This window comes from Pongo abelii, chromosome 17 (genome assembly GCF_028885655.2).
Source record: "Pongo abelii isolate AG06213 chromosome 17, NHGRI_mPonAbe1-v2.0_pri, whole genome shotgun sequence".
NCBI classification, from domain to species: domain Eukaryota; kingdom Metazoa; phylum Chordata; class Mammalia; order Primates; family Hominidae; genus Pongo; species Pongo abelii.
Genome location: NC_072002.2, coordinates 54801912 through 54817360, shown reverse-complemented (window position 1 = coordinate 54817360; position 15449 = coordinate 54801912). Strand labels below are relative to the sequence as shown.

Sequence of the window (15449 nt, the reverse complement as noted above, 5' to 3'; positions counted from 1 at the left end):
AGTCACACCAGCTGGGTTATCTCTGTTGTCTGTGCCTCTGGTGGCAGGGTGTCATCATGAGGATGCATTTATGAATCCCAGAATTGTTATTCAGGTTTTTTTTTCTTTTTACCAGACTGTGCCTTGTAGTACCACGCAGCAGGTGTGTTACTCTACAGCAATGATTATAGGGAAGGAAGCCACAACTATGACCTTTGAGGTTGAATGAGCTAGAATAGAATTTAGTTTTATGGAGAATGTTTCATGCTTAAGATTCCTCAAAGAGCTTTAAATATAATGAGTGCAGCATTGATAGCCCAGAAACTGGGAAAGCAAATAAAGTAGTCTCCCAAAATTTAAATGTATTTTACTTGTAACTGGTGATTTTAGAAGGTATCTCTACAACATTATTTACTTTTAGAGGAGAGATTGTCTTCTGAGTCCCTCTAGTTACCTGTTTCCTGATAAGTACTAAAGAACTTATTAATTTTCCAAACATAGTTTATAGATATTAAGATAGCTGTATATCCGTATAACAATGCAGTCAGCTGATTTCTAAAAAGCCCATGTGAACATCCATCCCAAACAATGGGAGCCAGCATTCCTTAATATTTACCCAGGAAAACCGTACTTCAGACTTCATGAAACAGCTGGCATTGCTGGGTTTTTTTTGTTGTTGTTGTTGTTTATTTGTTTGTTTGTTTTGAGGGGGATTGGGAGGAGGTTTCTGATAAAGACTGGAAAACCTGCTAGATAAATTGTAAAAAAGCTGTAACACTGGCATTGTTAGTTTTTAAGCTTATTTATACCTTGCTCACAACACGAATGTAGCAATAATGATCGTTTCTATGGTTTTAGTCATCATAGTACAGAGATTTTGGTCATTATTTAGCTTCTTGAGACTCTGAGGGTTAAGTGACATTGAAATTCGAATACAGTTTTGTGGCACAGGTTGAAAAATCCTCCAAAGACTTCGGCTTCAGCTCTCTCTCCTCTGGGTCTCCTTCTCTCTGTTCCTTTTCTCTCTTCCCCATATCCACTACTTAGTATTGTTCTCCAAATTACAGCCAAGTCGACAGAATGGAGCATGGAGAGCAGGAGAAACCATATATTTCTTTCTTTGTTTTTGTTTTGTTTTATTTTGTTTTTTTGAGAAAGAATCTTCCTCTGTCACCCAGGCTGGAGTGCAGTGATGTGATCTCGCCTCACTGCAACCTCTGCCTCCCAGGCTAAAGCGATTCTCCTGCCTCAGCCTCCCAAGAAGCTGGGATTACAGGCATGGGCCACTACACCCAGCTAAATTTTGTATTTTTAGTAGAGACAGGTTTTCACTATGCTGGCTAGGCTGGCCTCGAACTCCTAGCCTCAGGTGATCTGCCCGCCTTCACTTCCCAAACTGCTGGGATTACAGGTGTGAGCCACCGTGCCCAGCCTGAAACATATATTTATTTAAATAGGAATAAGAACTTTTAAAAATAATAATAATAATAATAAATTGATGTTTTAGTTGCTTTGAGTGTTAAAGAATCAGTGAATTGAAAATTTGGTTAAGCTGGGCATGATGGTTCATGCCTGTAATCCCAACACTTTGAGAGGCTAAGGTGGGAGAATCCCTTGAGCCCAGGAGTTCGAGACCAGACTGGGCAACACAGGGAGACCCACATCTCTATAAAAAATACATAAATAAAATAAAATAAATAAAGAGAATTGCCATACTGGGCAGACAAAAATGCAGGACACCCAGAATAAAGAAAATAACAAAAAAGAAAATTTGTTTTTAAAGTTCTCTGTTTCTATTTATTATGCATATTAAATGGGCATGACCTAATATATATAGTATGCTAAATTTATATATTACCAGTCACAATAGTAGGATGTAGAAGAGATTGTGGAAATACTTGTACTCCAGGATAAAGTTTGGTTTTTGGCAGTTTTGGGGGTAGTTGAAACATCCTAAAGAAAAATAAACATAGTGCTATATTAGTTGTCTTGGTAGAGAGAAGAAATGGTTCTGATCATCTAAACCAATATATTGTATGCTTTTAGTTCTCATTCAACTTTGGAATGCCTATGAGAATGTTTTAATTACAGATTTTCCTTTTTAGACATGTTTTTCTTGGACAAACAATGAAATTAGTTTGCATTAGATAAGTAAACATCAAGTGACCACAGGGGCAGACCCAGCTTGGCATTGCATTTTTGCTGCTGATAAACCAATATGCACAAATGAGTTTTGATACTACACAAATAAATGAGGATTATATATAAAAAACATATTCAGGGAAAGCACATTTTTAGAATGGGGACATAGGGGAATAGTAAGGAGAAAAGCCAGAGACACAGAAATTTGTCAGTATCTTCTTAATATATCTAGGAAGACTTCATGGAGGCAGAAAATAAACAAAAAATTGTCATCTATCTGGTTTTCTTCCTGTCCCTCATGGAATAATGAAGTCAAGGCCTACACAAGCATGACTTTTGATAAGGTTGGTAACCAGAAGATCTAAGAATCTTTGTGTTGCTAAGTTTGCTGTTGTCAGCAGCCTATGATATGAGCTCGAATTCAGCAGTTGAATATGCTGTAGGATTTGTTCTTTAAAGGAATGGCGGCCACCAAACATCTCGTAATTAAATTACAGAAGCCGGGAAGTTTATAAAGCCAGTTTGAGTAGGCTTGGACAGCTGAAGACAGGCAAATAGGAAGCTAGAAGAGATTTTTATCACACGAATTAAAAAAGGAAATATGACAGAATGCCAGCTCCATCTTTCCTGCTGTGTGACAGAGAGTGCCTGAGTTTGCAAAATGAAAGATCGAGAAAGATATCCCAGAATTTCTCATTTTCAATCGTATGTGTGAATTGAGCTTTTTGCTCATTTATAATGGTTCCTATAACTGCCTTCCCTCCTCTATTTCCTGTAAAATTGCACTATGAACACCTGTCATACCAATTAAATTAAAGAAAAAAAAAGCTAATGAATGCCTCCACCATTCTCCTACAGTCCCAAGCCAGAAAACTTGAAAATCATTATTAAGTACTTCCTACTCCTTCCTAAATGCTTCCATAATGTTCAATTGCTCTAGCCAACTAGGATATGATATATCTAAGATCAGTGGGAAACTTTTTGAAAGAGGCAAATACTTAAAGAAAGGTTTAGAATATAACTTAGACACACACACACACACACACACACAACACATACACCACTGCTCATTTATTTTTCTGTCATACTCCTATTCTCCCTAACTTTTCCCATTAATTAAGATTTTGTGTTTCAGAATTGAGTTCAGCCAAATTGAAGTTTTCCTGTAGTGACTACGAGAATTTTCTCAATCTTTTTGTGGAGGTTATCCAACACAGAGTATTTTTATTTTATTTCCTATCCACTAACCATGGGCTATAGGAAATTTCATTCCATTAAATTTCATCTCTGGAAAAATGAACATCTTGACGATAGAAGCTGATTCTGGCAGAATTCATACATGCACAGCAGAACCTGATGCGACCGAAAGATTCAGTACATCCTACTCAATATGCCTCCTTGGCAGCAATTATAGGCTATCTTCATTTCATGGCCAAAATGGGCCTTGCTTTGCCAATTGAGGACAGGCCATGAAGTAATAGGAAGAGGACAGGGAATAAAGGCAAGAGAATTGGGTTCTAATCCAGCTTTGTTTGCTAGCTTGGGAATTTCTGAGCAAATTACTGAAGCTCATCTGGTCTCAGTTTCCTCACCAGTAAAACAGGTCTAATAATAGCTATTTCATACAATATGTCATTAATTTGTGTACCGTGAAACACTACATAAAGTCTTGTAATTAGTACTATTAATAGAAGTAATAAATCTATAGTTTTTTATAGTGTATAAATAATCTGAGCTAAATGTTATTTTTCTCTATTCAGCAAAGCAAGAATCTAATAAATATGGAGAGAAATGACTTCTGGTGTGTGTCCTTGATGTTTGACAAAATGGGAAAAAAATGCGACCAAATAGATTAGTTTTAAAATACTGTGTGCTGACACAGAGATGAGATTCTAAATCTATTTTCCACATTTTAGCTGAAAACGCTTTACCTGCCAGAATTGGTATTGGCCAAGACTTCAAAAGCTTCCCAAACAGTAATTACTACAGTAAAAATAAGTAGGCTACAAGAAAACAAGTAGGAGTGATCCAGATTTTTCTACTGTTTAGCAGATGAGGAAAAGTAGTAAAGGGATATTGTTAAGTAACTTGGATATAGCCTAAAATTTAATATCAATCACTGTTTTTTTAATAAAAGAAAACTGCTTTAAGTATATACTATGCAGAAGTTATTCTGCCAAGTACTTAGTTTGTCAAATATTGTGCTAAATAAAAGGAGTTTAAAACGTGAACTGGGCTTTTAGTATGCTTACAGCTGAGATGAGGAGAGAAAGAAAGCCTATGTTCTTACAAAGTTAATTAGTAATGCAAAGTCCTGTAGACGTAAACATTAAATGGAAGAGATTTCATTAGTAGAAGAGAGCCTATCTCTAATGGAGGTGCTGACACAAAATTGTGTCAAAATTTTGTGCAAACTGTCTGAGCTTGGACGAATTTCTTCATCTCCTTTCTTCATCTAATTAATGGAGCCTCATATAGTTCAACAATTCCATGATCCTAAATAATAACATTCATAATATGATAATGATATTAATGTTTCCTATTGGAGGAGATTGTGGTGAAGTTAGAAGTAGCCTCACAGAACATATAAAATATAAGCAGTTCCTTAAAAAACAAATAGGATTAATCTAGACAGGAGTTAGAAGAACATTCTCAAAAAAATCATACACTATCTTTAATATATAGAAGGAGTATTCCAAAACAAAGAACGTACTGATGAATGCAGACATTGAGTTAAAAAAATAGCCAGGAAGTTTGGAAATTAAATTGGGGCCAGAAATCTGAGGTTTTGCATGGCCAATTCAGGAGTTTGGACTTTATGTTGTATGCGATGGAAAGGCACTGCCATTTGCTGAATGCTCTAAAATCTCCCTGACAGATCTACTGCCTCATGCAAGTTCGTCAAGTATACGTAGATGGCTTTCAAACATTTTTCTTCAAGATAGATTTTCTTGAAAAGAAAATAACAAATCTATGGTTTAATTGCTTTTTCAACATCAACTTAAGCATCTTGATCTCAACAAGCCCTAGACATAAGTTTCTTTAAGCAAAATATAGAAGCTTGATTATGCAGTTTACTGAGTTCATGACATTTGCATTTGGGTGTTGAAGGGTGAGAATGGAAATTGATTGTTGGAAATAGAAAAAAAGTGTCTTCGTGGAGGAAACAAAAAGAGCAAAGGAATGGAACCACAGAACATCACAGAATGTTAGGTGAGTGATGAATTGTTACGTTGTACGTGGATGTACTAGGAATGTGCATATGACTGCAGTCCTCAGAATGGACCTGCTTTGATGCACACATAAAAGATAAGTTACAGAGTAACTGCCACAGTAAAATCCAGAAAAAATCAGGGTCTAGTTTAAGTAGATAACGGTTGAAGGAAATTAATTTTTAAAATAACACATATAAACAATCAGACAATTCTAGGTACTGATAGAACGTAAGTGACAGTCAAAAAAGAGAAATGTATTCGCTGCAAGATGTGCAACCTGTGCACTGAGAACTTCAGATTCGAGTTACAGATATCAAAAAGGAGAATTTTGATAAAAGGATGAGCCCTGTCCTCCTCTTCCACAGTAGTCAGACTGAGGCAGCAATGTCTTGCAGAACTGAATTATATGTAAATTTTAAAAGTACATGTTATCATAGTTTTTCAAAGAAGGAGTTTGTTCACCTTTTTCTAAGTGGAATACATATGCCATAGGAAGATCTTGTTGAAGTTTAGTTATCGAGAATATTCCACTTCAACTATAGGTGGAATATAGAACTGAAATAAAAGAATACAATGACATTAAACATTTCTAAAACTTTGAAACCGTGCTCTTTCTGAAACTGATTTTATCCTATCATGCATCTTGCCTATACTTCCTGTATGTAGTCATTTTGTTGCATTTGCTTTCTTGTGTGTTCAGGGGATTATAACGCCTGAATCCAAATCGGTACTTCTTCACTCTCACCACTGTGTCTCCTTCTCACATTTATCAGGCTCCTTTACTCCTACCATTTGTTTGTGTCAAGCAATATCAAGAAATCTGGGAAAATCAATACTTAATAAGTTACAATAATATTTTCAATATCCTATCATCTACTTTAATGTACACAGGTTTTCTGTCACTCTTCATCACTCACTAAATCCATTTTGCAATCAGTTAGATATAACTTAATGTAAACATAATCCTTTCCTGAATGACCTAAAATTTCACTGCACCAGAGCCAGCTCTACTGGATCAGTCATTTTTTGGAAGTTGAGAAGATGAAAAAAATAATCACAGAAACAAATGCCACATTCATCTCTAGTAGTCACACCTACTGAACAGGGTCTGTGGCTGGAAAAGTTAATGCAGTTCTCCCTCAGTATCTAACAAGGGATTGGTTCCAGGATCCCTGCAGATACCAAAATACTTGGATGCTCAAGTCCTTTATATAAAATGATGTCATATTTGCATATAATCTAGGTATATTCTTTTACGTACTTTAAATCATCTCAAGATTACTTATAATACTTTGTTCAATGAAAATCCTTTGTAAATAGTTGCTATACTATATTATTTTTTATTTGTATTATTTTATTGTTGTATGTTTATTTTTATTTTTCCGAATACATTTGATCCATGGTTAGTTGAATCCGTCTGTGGAGCCCACGAATACTGAGGTCCTAGAGTATTTGGAAAAAAAATGAGTAATAACTTGGGCCTATAATTTTTATATTCTTTCTTCACTTCAGTGGGGTTGACAGTGTTAATTATTTGTCCCAATGTGAATTGCCAGACTTCTTGTTTGACCAACATACAGAGAGAAATTGGACACAAAATTTTGGCATTGAAAACTTCAATAGATTAACTTTTTGAAATAATTTTCAAATAGATCTTAGAGTTTCGTAGAAAATCTTCTTCACTCAATTTGTATTCCACAGGATAGCTCTGCAAAGTATTAGAATGGCTGCGTGTGTTTTCTGACATTTTCATTGTGCATTTGCTAATTTTTCAATTTTGCTTTTAGTTTCAACAACTCTTTTATTTATTCAATTGCAAATGTAAGATACACTTATTATATAATGATTGACTAGAACAATAAAAACTATTACTTTTAACTTGGTTACTATGACTGTACTAAAAGTATATATTTACTATTAAACAATTATATTCTTATTTTTAATGGAATGTATTATTATCGTTCCCCATGTGTTATTAAAAATAAAAATATTTAAAATTTTTATTATAACAAAAAAGATTTCTAGTTTTTACAAGACAGCAAACAAAAACAACTTGAAAATGCTTTAGAAACATCTAAAATGCTCATTAATTATAGTCACATAAAATAGTAATGCATTGCTGAGACTGTGTGGAGAAACCACAACAAACACCCAAACAACAACAACAACAACAATACAAATTCCACAATAAATTTCTAGATTCTGGAATCAAAGCCAGTAAGACCTAGAGATAATTGTTTTCATGGCAGATATGGTGTCAATGGCATGTAAGCATATGGCTATTAATACCCATACAGTTAAGGAAGTCTAAGCTTTAGACATGTGCAAGGCAAGAATTTATAAATGAATTGCCTGGATGAAACTAGTTGAAAGAATGGATAAGAAAAAGCTTAACCTGTCATTGGAGGAAACATGGATAGAACCAGAGGATGTTATGTTACGTGAAATAAGCCAGAAACAAAAAGTTAAACACCACATATCCTCTCTCATATGTGGAAGCTAAAAAAAAAGTTGATCTCATAGATGTAAAAAGTAGAACAGAAAATACTAGAAGCAGGAAACAGTGGAGAAGGGAGAGATAGGGAGAGATTTGTTAAAGGATACAAAACTACAGCTAGATAGGATAAATAGTTCTAGTGTTCTATAACACTGTAGGACCCCTGTAACTAAAGATAACACATTATATAGTTTCAAATAGCTAGAAGGAGGATATTGAACATTCCCAGCACAAAGAAATTATAAATGTTTGAGCTGATGGACATGCTAATTATCCTGATCTGATTACTATACATTATATGTATCAGAACTTCAGTATGTACCCCATGAATTTACACAATTTATGTCAATTAAAAATACAATTAAAAAATCTGAAAATAAATAACAAATGAGGTTGAAACTTTTACTGAAAAAAATGTAGGGGCAAGAGCAAAGTTAACACTATTAAATAAATAAATATATTTTGATTTCATATTAAAGGATATTCCATGGGGAAAAATTTTTTAAATTTTAACCATTGTCATAAAAGCCCCAAGGAAGCTTGTCTCAGCCTTTTCCCTGTCTTCAAATATCAAGATATTGGATCTCTGTTCCAAAGACAAGGAAATGCTATAAGTTGAGTTTACCAGGTGATAATGTAGGTTCCTTTTCAAAAATAAATGAAAACTTCTGGAGAGACAGATTCAAAGTCCAGGAAGTTCTGTATCCTCACTGAAGGTGTGTTTAAACTTAAAAATTATTTAACACACAAAAGCATATCTACCATAAGCAACAGTCTGCAGACATCAGTAAATAATAATGTCACCTGCAACTTCTTTCCATTCTTTTTGTTTTTAGTTTTTAAAATTAGCATTATTGCAATAGCTGGGTCCTCCAGCACAATGTTGAACAGAAATGTTAAAGGATGTTCTTACTAAGTTTTTTCTTTTATTTTAGGGGAAAAACATGTTCTATATTTTACCATTAAGTAGAAATTAAGTTGCAGGTTTTGTTTCTTTGTTTGTTTAAGATGCTCTGGATCAACCTGAAGAAATGCCCTTCTACACACCTATATGAAGTTTGCTGAGCACTTTTTATCATGAATGAGTACTGAATTTTTCCAATGTGTGTTTCTCATCTTTTGAAAGGACCATCATTTTTTTCTTTTATTTTGTAAATATGATAAATTAGATTGAATGACTTTGAAACTACCCTATATGTCTGGTTATGATGTATTATCTTTTTAAACTATTTTATGTATTACATTTGCTTATATATTGCTAAACATATTCACAACTTTATTTAAGAGGGTCATCTGTTTATAATTTTTTTCTTCCTTCCTTCCTTCATTTACTTTCTTCTTTTCTTCTTTACTTCCTTTTCTCTTTATTTTTTTCTTTATTTCTGTAATATCTGTTGAATTTTGCTCTCAAGATTATGTTAAGTATATATATGAAAATAGTGTACAACATCACTAATCATCAGAGAAATGAAAGTCAAAACCACAGTGGGATACCATCACATACCAGTCAGAATGGCTATTATTATTTTTATTATTTGAGACAGGATCTTGGTGTGTCATCCAGTCTAGAGTACAGTGGTGCAATCACAGCTTACTGTAGCCTCTGTATTCTGGGCTGAAGCAATCCTCCTACATCAGCCTCCCAAGTACCTGGGATCACAGGCATGTGCCACCATGACAGCTAATTTTTGAATTTTTTGTAGAGGCAGGGTCTCCCTATTTGCCCAGGCTTGTCTCAAATTCCTAGGCTCAAGTGATTCTCCATCTTGGCCTCCCATACTGCTGGAATTATAGGCATGAGCCACTGGGCCTGGCTGGCTATTATTAAAAACTCAAACAAAAACAAATGCTGGTGAGGTTGCATAGGAAAGGGAATGCATACACACTGTTGGTGGGGATGCAAATTAGTTCAGTCGCTATGGAAAGCTGTTTGGAGATTTCTCAAAGAAATAAAAAGAGAATTACCATTTAAGCCAAGAACTCCATTCCTAGGTATATACCCAAAAGAAAATAAATCATTCTACCAAAAAGACACCTGTGCTCATATGCTTTGCAGCACTATTCACAATAGCAGACATAGAATCAACCCAGGTACCTATCAACAGTGGATTGGGTAAAGAAAATGTAGTACATATACACCATGGAATACTACACAGTCATAAAAAAGAAAACAATGTTATTTGCAGAAGCATAGATGCAATTGGAGGCCGTTATCCCAAGCAAATTAACACAGGAATAGAAAGCTAAATACCATATGTTCTCACTTATAAATGGGAGTTAAATATTTGGTACACAGGGGTAGAAAGATGAGATCGGTAAACACTGAGGATTCCAAAGTAGGGGGCAAAGGGTTAAAAAACTGCTTATTTTGTAATACGTTTGCTACTTGGGTAATGAGATCATTAGGAGCTCAAACCTCATCATCATACAATATACCCATTTAAGAAAGCTGCCTATGTACCCCCTGACTCTAAAATAAAATAATAAATTTAAACAATGTTATGTTTACTTTATAAAACAATTTGGAAGTTGTTTTCTTTTCCTAAAGGACATTATGATTGGTGTTCTTATTGAATGTTTTATATAATTCACTGGAAAAACCTGGGCTAGGAATTTACTTGGCAAGAAATCTTTGATAGTTAATTCACATACTTTAATAGGTAGAGGGCTATTTATTCGTCCTGTTTCACCTTGTGTAAATTTTTGCTAGTGCTATTTTTTAAAGAAATGTGTTCATTTCTACTAAATTGGCATGAATGGTTTTATAACATTTTAATATTTTATATGTATATGTAGCATCTTTAGTAACCATACTTCTTTTATTCCTGATATTAATGTTTTGTGTTTTCTCTTTTTATTCTTATTCAGAATTGCTAGACATATCCCAACTCATCATTTTGTTAAATTGTTTTATTGTATATCTGTTTTCAATTTCATTGATTTAAGGTGATAGCTTTATTTTCTCCTCTTTACTTACTTTGGCTTTACTTTGTTCTTTTAGTAGCTTTTGGAAGTAAAATATTAAATCATTGATTTTAAATTTTCTATATTTTCTGTATATATTTAAAGCTTTACATTTTTCTGAGCTTTGCTTGCCTGTATCCCTCAAATTGTCATGTATTTTAATTTTATTTCATTTGAAATATATTGTAATTTCTTTGTGATTTATTTTGTGACTAATAAGCTTTAAAAATTTGTTGATTAATTTCTAAATATTTTATTACATAACATATTTTAATTGATTTCTTAATTCTTCTGTGCTTGGAGAATTCTGTGCTTGGAGAACAACAGATAATGTTGTCCTGTGTCTTTATTGATATTTTTCTCTAGATCTAGTTGTTTTTATCAATTGCTGGGAAAGAAATGTTAAAATTTTCTACTTTGACAATGAAATTATAAGTTTGTATTTACAGTCAGTTTTTGCTTCATGTATTTTTAAATTATTTTTTACATGTTCTCATTAACAATTATTATATCTTCTTGATAAATCACTAATTTTTAATGTGTTTGATATAATGCTTTGCTTTGGAGTCTATTATATCTGATTTTAGTACAGCAACTTCAACCTTTTATGCTTTCTGTCTACATGCACATGATTTTCATCCATTTACTTTCTACTGTCTGTCTTTAAAGTGTTTCTCTTGTAAGCAGTATATAGTTGGGTCTTACTATTATACCCTGTCTGATAATCTCTGCCTCTTAATAGAAATGTTTAGTATATTAACATTTAGTAATAACAATGCAATTAACAGAAACAATTTTAAGTCTACCATTTTATAATTTATTTTTATCTCCTCTCTTTTTAGCCTCTTTTGTTTTTCTTATTTTCTTTTACATTATTTGAGGTTTGCTTTTGTTGTGTTTAAAATTCTGTTTTAACTACACACACACACACACACACACACACACACACACACGTACCTTTACAGTATTGCTTTTTAGTTCTTGCTCTAGGGTATACATCTTGTCAACCTAAATAACAAACAGTGAGACTCTCTAAAAGAAAATAACATCTATTTGGGAATAAGCATTGCAATGAGAATACATGTACCATGATGAATTATGTGCATATTCAGGGTGGTAAAGAAAAAAACATTTTTTAAAGGAAAAATTAAATATATACAATTGTTTTGAATTAATTGTTCTTAGCTATGAAGATCAATATAAGAGGTGGTGCCAGCCTGAAATTATACAGCCTATTGTTGGGAAGATGCCCTTGCAAAAGTATTTTTTTGTATAAGGTTGTGATGACCTGTGTGTAAGGTAATGGTTTTTGCATATTCTTTTGTGATTGTTTGTGTTATCAGGTATTTGTGCATGAGAACTCTCCCCTTGTGGACTTCCCTGGCTCTATGTGTCCCTATTTTTAGAACTAGCAACTCCATTTTGATTATGACAACTTTCACAATCTTAAACTTACTCATGCTAGTTTCTTCTAAGGTTCAAATCCCCTCCAATTTTTTTCTTTTTATTTAGATTTATACTCTAGAGATATCAGAAATCTGCACTTGAGTTATTTTTTATTTGTTTGTGTCTTATATATAGCATATAGTTATTATATGAAGGATAACTGATTTGTTAGAGCCTATTCTCCCTGCCAGATGTGAAAACCCTAGTAATGTCACTTCATGAGGGAAAAAAAAGGAAACAAATGGTGAGGATTTACTACTCATAAACCTTGTATTGAAAGATTGAAAGAAATGTGAATGGACTTCAAGAAGAACAATAACCCTAATAGAGGTAATGGAATGCTATAAGCAATATTTAATGACTAAATTACTAGAGCTAATGGGGAATCTAAATTAACATATACTATATAATAATAATAATGATGATGATGAATATTGAACTAGAAACAAAAAGAACTTTCAATGCTTGACATGACACACATAGTATGAAAGAGAAGCTGTAAACTCTTTAGAAATAATTTCAGCTGAAAGAAACAGAAAACCTACCTAATGGTGGCTGAATTTAGTAGCTGCTTAGAAAGCACACATTTAGGATTAACATGTTTGATAGTGAAAGACAGTAAGGAAGCAGTGACATCTGAAATGTATTTTGGTTTGCCAATCATAGAGCTTTATTTTGATAAGGAGGAATAAGTGTGTATAACTTTCAATTTTTTAAAGTAAAGTATGTGTTCTAAAAACATAAGTGTGGCCTTTAAAATAAGAGAAATAGAATGGAAAATTATATATCTCTAGGATATAAAAACAAAATAGTAAAAGTATGGTAAATTCATTAAAAGACTTAAGAGAAAATGAAGCAAAGGAATAGTTAAAATGAGGACACAATATAAGTTGGTTTTAACAAACCCAAATGTATCAGAAAATAAAGTAAATGTCAATAGATGTTTATTAAAATACAATTAATTTCAGATTAGAAAATTAAAAATAAATATATCTAACTATATGCTGTTTACAAAGATAAAAATCTAGATTACAATTTATCAGAAGGACTGAAAGGGAAAGGATGGGAAAAAAGCTGATTATATAATATCAGATAAAATATACTTTAAGTTAAAAATATTATTAGGGGCAATGAGGAACACTATGTAAAGTTAAAGTGAATGATTTCATATGAATATATAATATTTTTAACATGTATATTACTAAAATAAAAGTACATAAAGCAAAAATTGACAGATTACAATCTCTAACACTATTATGGTTATCAGTAGGATTCATCTTAAATATTCTTAACCTATTACCATCCTTAAGTCTATAGGATTTCCTTATTCCAAAGAAACAAAAAGAAATGGAGGAAGTCATTTATTTTCACAAATTGAAAATAGTCTTAAGTCAATACTACAAAAATTACAAAGGTACTAACATTGGTGTCTTAGCTAATGAGACACAATGAGAAAATTGATGGACCTGCAGTTTCCATTAGACTTCCAGTCTCCATAAGACTTCCAGTCTCCAGAACCGTGAGAAGGAAATTTCTGTTGTTTATAACCCACCCAGTCTATGGTAAGTTTTTATTACAGCCCAAACTAATGAGACAATGAATCTGAAGTCCTACATCTGGTGTAGAGAAGGGAAATTGGGACAATTTTACTTCTTGTATATTATGGAGATGTTCCACACTGACAGGGTTTATTATCTGTCTACTCTACCTGTATACTTTCCCAAATTGAAATAAATAACCTTCCTTTTGGTGCAAAGGAATGTATTGGAGACTGAAGACTATGTAATCTACAATAATCAGACTATCTTCCATTATAATCAGTTGAACTAAGGTCACAAAACATTTATTACAGGAGAATTTTGTTTATGATTCATTCTGTTGTATCTCATGACTTAGTTGTCAAACATTGAAATAATCTAAATGTAAAATATTTTGGTTTTAAAAACCTCCTAGAAGGAAAGCAAGAAAAAAGAAACAGAGGAACTTGAGATAGACAGGCAATATGGGACTGTGGATAACAATTTCATCCATTTTACTTAAACACTATTAAGAGTTATCAAAACAGTTTGATCAAAACTGTCTGATGTGTGTGTGTGTGTGTGTGTGTGTGTGTTGGTGTGTGTAGTTCAGGTTCTCTTCGACCGAACACTTTGCTTTCCTCTTCACAACCTAAGGGGGTTTCAATATGTAGCCTCATAGCTTATTTTGTTTTGTTTTGAAGGTTTTGTGCTTGAGATGCCTCTAGAAGACTCAAGATTCATCTCTCCATTAAGAGAAAGGTGTGATGTTGCAACTGGTCTGTTATCAATGTATGCTAGAATAGAATTACTAAGTGCTGGTAGATTGACTTCTCTTGCTTCCATGAGACCAGAAAAGGCTGAAGATACCTGATACACAGGAAAAGACTCCATGCTGTCTCCTAACCTTTTTGTTACACTACCTCTAAGAGCATGAATTTTTTTCCCCATGATGGAAGGCATACCAAAGCTGTTTCATTTCATCCCCTACCTTTCCTTTCCACCACACACACACTGGGCACAGTCTTTGTTTTTTAAATATTTTCTCACTTCCTATCAAGTGTCCACTGTTTCTCTGCCTTATACCTAGTTGTCAGGAACCACTCTCTCTGGCTTTTGAGTTATCTTTTACTCTGTGTTTGGGTAAGACTTGCTATTTAGACAATGGAAGAAACAGAAGCAGAGCTTTCTTTAGATCTACAGACATTCTGAGGATGTCTTATAATTTGAGTTTGGTGTGCTTGGTGTCTATGAGGATCAGGCCAGCTCATTTTAATTATATGGGGGTTTCAATATGTAGCCTCATAGCTTATTTTGTTTTGTTTTGAAGGTTTTGGATATGGTTTCTGTATCTTGTTCCTTGTTTTCTTATAGGGAAGTAGTCATTTGGAATATTTCACTGTACTGTTACTACTTTAAATAAAATGCAAAAATGATTGTGCTATGTAACATAATTAGGATAGATTTTTATAGCTTATCCATTATTTACAATATTTTTTTCTTTTTTTCCAGAAATTGCTAATGAACAGGTAATTGAATGATATCAAGAAGGACATATTAAATTCTTAGCTCTAATGACAAGATTGATTTAACAAATGAAGGCCAACAGTCTAAATTGTGTAAGCAAATTCTCTCTCTAGGGAGATGATATATTAGATAGATAGATAGATAGATAGATAAACTTATAAA

At 33.1% G+C, this 15449-nt stretch overlaps 1 non-coding gene across 1 annotated transcript; it reads right to left on the bottom strand.

The window, feature by feature from the left end:
• Positions 1 to 698: 698 nt before the first annotated feature.
• On the bottom strand, positions 699 to 759 carry LOC112129988 (U7 small nuclear RNA). The gene has a single exon (XR_002912312.1). It is a non-coding gene; the product is annotated as a U7 small nuclear RNA (small nuclear RNA).
• Between the last annotated feature and the right edge of the window lie 14690 nt (positions 760 to 15449).